Source organism: Microtus pennsylvanicus, chromosome 8 (genome assembly GCF_037038515.1).
Source record: "Microtus pennsylvanicus isolate mMicPen1 chromosome 8, mMicPen1.hap1, whole genome shotgun sequence".
NCBI classification, from domain to species: domain Eukaryota; kingdom Metazoa; phylum Chordata; class Mammalia; order Rodentia; family Cricetidae; genus Microtus; species Microtus pennsylvanicus.
In genome coordinates, this window is record NC_134586.1 from 56,289,178 (window position 1) to 56,293,650 (window position 4,473).

Here is a 4,473-nt window from a genome sequence, read left to right on the forward strand (position 1 = left end):
TACTGAGAGAAACAATTAATAAATTGGACTCCCTGGAACAGAAAAGCTTCTGTAAAGCAAAGGACACAGTCAACAAGACAAAACGACAGTCTACACAATGGGAAAAATCTTCACTAACCCCACATCAGACAGAAGTCTGATCTCCAAAATATACAAAGAACTCAAAAAATTAGTCATCAAAAGAACACATAATCCAATGAAAAAAATGGAGTACAGACCTAAACAGAAACTCTCAACAGAGGAATCTCAAATGACTGAAAGACACTTAAGGAAATGTTCAACATCCTTAGTTGTCAGAGAAATGCAAATCAAAACAACTCTGAGATTCCATCTTACACTTGTAAGAATGGCCAGGATCAAAAACACTGATGACAACTTATGCTGGAGAGATTGTGGGGAAAAGGGAACACTTCTGCATTGCTGGTGGGAATGCAAACTGGCACAGCCCCTTTGAATGTCAGCATGGCGACTTCTCAGAAAATTAGGAAACAACCTTCCTCAAGACCCAGTAATGTCATTTTTCGGTATATATCCAAATCATGCCACAAGGACACGTGCTCAACCATGTTGATAGCAGCATTGTTTCTTATAGCCAGAATCTGGAAACAACCTAAATACCCTTTGACTGAAGAATGGATAAGGAAAACTTGGTAATTTACACAATGGAGTACTACACAGCAGAAAAAAGTAACATCTTAAATTTTGCAGGAAAATGAATGGAGCTAGAAAACATTATTTTGAATGATGTTACCCAGTCACAGAAAAACAATTATCACATGTACTCACTCATAGGTGTTTTTTAAACATAAATCAAAGAAAACCAGCCTAAAAACCACAATCCCAGAGAACTTATACAACAGGGAGGTAGAAAAAGACAAGACCTCTTGAGTAAATTGGGAGCATGGGGACCTTGTGGAGGGCTGAAGGGGAAGGGGAGAGGCAGGGAGGGGAGCAGATAAAAATGTAGAGCTCAACAAAAATCAATAAAAAAGAGTTTGTCAATGTTCCTTCTGTTTCTATTCTGTGGAACACTTTGAGGAGTATAGGTATTAGCTCTTCTTGGAAGTTCTCGTAGAATTCTGCACTGAAACCATCTGGTCCTGGGCTTTTTTGGGGGGAGGCTTTTGATGACTGCTTCTGTTTCCTTACAGTTTATAGGTCTATTTTAATTGTTCACCTGGTCTTGACTTAATTTTGGTATGTGGTACTTATCCAGAAAATTGTCCATTTTATTCACATTTTCCAGTTTTGTGAAGTACAGGCTTTTTAGTATGACCTAATGATTCTCTGGATTTCCTCAGTGTCTTTTGTTATGTCCCCATTTTCATTTCAGATTTTGTTAATTTGGATATATTCTCTCTGATTTTGGATTAGTTTGGGTAAGGGTTTTTCTATCATGTTGATTTTCTCAACAAACCAGCTCTTTGTCTCATTGATTCTTTGTATTGTTTTCTTTGTTTCTATTTTATTGATTTCGGCCCTCAATATAATTATTTCCTGTCATCTACTCCTCCTGGGTGAGTCTGCTTCATTTTGTTCTAGATCTTTTAGGTGTGCTGTTAAGTCACTAGTGTGAGTTTTCTGCACTCTCTTTATGTAGGCACTTAGTGCAATAAACTTTCTTCTTAGCACTGCTTTCATAGTCTCCCACAGGATTGAGTATGTTGTGTATTCATTTTTTTTTAATTCTAGGAAGTATTTTGATTTCTTTTCTTGACTCAGGGGTGGTTCAATAGAGCACTGTTCAATTTCCATGAGTTTGTAGGCTTTCTGAAATTATTGTTGTTGTGAAATTCTAATTTTAAACCATGGCGATACAATAAGATACAAGGGGTTATTCTAACTTTCTTGTATCTCTTGAGGCTTGCTTTGTTACTGAGTATGTGGTCAATTTTAGAGACGATTCCATGAAGTGCTGAGAATGTATATTCTTTTGTGTTTTTGTGGAATGTTCTATAGATGTCTGTTAAATCTCTTTGGGTTATGACATAGCTATAAGTTATCTCCTTTTTCTGTTAATATTCTGTGTGGTTGACATATCCATTATGGAGAGTGTGGTGTTGAAGTCTCCTACTATTAGTGTATGGGGATTTGAGTCCTATTAAGCTTTAGTAATATGTTTTTTTACATATGTGGCTGCTCTTGTATTTGGGGCATAGATGTTCAGGATTGAGATTTCATCTTCATGGATTGTTCCTTTTATGAGTATAAAGTGTCCTTCCTCATCTCTTCTGAATAATTTTTGTTTGAAATCTATTTTGTTAGATATTAGAATAGCTACATCTGTTTGTTTTTTAGGTCATTTTGATTGGAAAATCTTTTCCCAACCCTTTACTCTGAAGCAATGTCTGTCTTTGAGGTTGGGGTGTGTTACTTGTATTTAGCAGAAGGATGGATCCTTCTTTCATATTCATTTCCCTTAGCCTGTGTCTTTTTATAAGTGAATTGAGTCCATTGATATTAACAGATATTAATGACCAGTTATTGTTAATTCCTGTTATTTATCAGTGGTAGTGTTTGTGTTTTTCCCTTCTTTGGGGTTTGCTGGTATGAGGTTATCTGTTGTCCATGTTTTTGTGGGTGCAGTTAGCTTAGTTGGGTTAGAGCTTTCCTTCTAGGACTTTCTGTAGGGCTGATTTTTTTGCATAGGCATTGTTTAAGTCTGGTTTTGTCATGGAAAATCTTGTTTTCTCCATTGATGGTGACTGAAAGTTTTGATGGGTATAGTAGTCTGGGCTTGCATCCATGGTCTTTTAGTATCTGTTCAGGATCTTCTGGCTTTCAAGGTTTCCATTGAGAATTCAGGTGTAATTCTGATTAGTTTACCTTTGTATGTTACCTGACATTTTTTTCCTTTGCAGCTCTTAATATTCCTTCTTTATTTTGTATGTTTTGTGTTTTGATTATTATATGGCAAGAGGACAGTTTTTGTCCAATTTATTTGGTGTTCTGTGAGATTCTTGTACCTTCATAGGGATAGCCTTCTTTAGGTTGGGAAAGTTTTCTTCTATGATTTTGTTGAATATATTTTCTGTGGCTTTGAGCTTCTTCTACTTCTTCTATCCCTGTTACTCTTAGGTTTGGTCTTTTCACAGTGTCCCAGAATTCTTGGGTGTTTTATATTAAGAATTTGCTGAATTTATTGTTTTCTTTGACCAGTGAATTTATTTACTCTATAGAATCTTCAGCACCTGTGATTTTCTCCTCTATCTCTTATATTCTGTTAGTTATGATTGCCTCTGTAGTTCCCATTCATTTATCCAGGTTTTCCCTCTCTAGAAGCCCCTCAGTTTGTGTTTTCTTTATTGCTTCTATTTCAGTCTTCAACTCTTGAACTATTTGCTTTAACTGTTTAATAGTTTTTCTTGGTTTTCTTGATTCTTTTTTGAGAGATTTATTGAGTTCTTTGAATTTTTTTGTCTTTTCCTCCATTTCTGTAAGGAAATTTTTCTTTTCCTCTTTAAAGTCTTCAACATCCTCATAAAGTTACATTTAAAATAATTTTCTTTTGCTTCTTCTGGGTTAGGATGATCAAGTCAACTGGGTTCACGTGTTACCATGTAGCTTTTTAGGTTGTTGGATGAATTCTTACATTGGCATCTACCCATTTTTTTCCCCTTCAATTGGTGCTGGCAGTATCTTTGCGTCTTGGTCTAATCCTTGCAGTGGCTGTCTGTGTCTTTGGAAACTGTTCTTGGTCTGCTCTGTATTGTCACTGTCTGTATTTCAGGGAGCCACTAGGGTATCTCCTGGTCCACTCTGTGCAGTTACAGCTTGTGCTTTAGATTTCCTCTCTTGCTCCTCTGTTTGTAGTTGCAGCTTGTCTTTCAGAGTTCCACTAAAGTTACACAGGGCATTGGTAGGTTTTGGAGTGGAATGGGACTTGTAACTTTCAGGCCCCAGTGGATGGGATGGGGGTGTTGGAGCAGCCTACCTGCAGGAACTGCTTACTGGCTAGAGAAGCTGAGGAAGGTGGGGAGGGGCCTGGGTATTTGCCCAAGTATGGAGGGCCTAGAGAGTGGCATGTCCTGCGGGGTGTATGGTCACTTACCTCTTGATCCACTCTGTAGGAGCAGGCTGTGTTTCAGAGTTCCACTGAAGTTGCAGGGGGGATAGGAGGACTTGGGGGCAGAGTGAGACTTCTAGATTTCAGGGCCAAATGAATGGGATGGGGTGTTGGAGCAGCCTACCTGCAGGAACCTTTCCTGCTGGCTGGCTAGAGAAGCTGAGGCAGGTGTGGGAGGGGCTCAGGGATTATTCCTGCTATGGAGATCTTAGGAGTGGGGTGTCCCACGAAGTGGGTGGTCACTCACCTCTTGGTCCTCTCTGGGTACTAGCAGCCTGTGTTTAAGAGTCCATAAATGTCTTTTAGCCATTTTAGATTAATCTATAGAGTTCTCTGTTTAGTTCTGTACCCCATTTTTATTGGATTACTTGTTCTTTTGATGAGCAATTTCTTGAGTTCTTTGTATA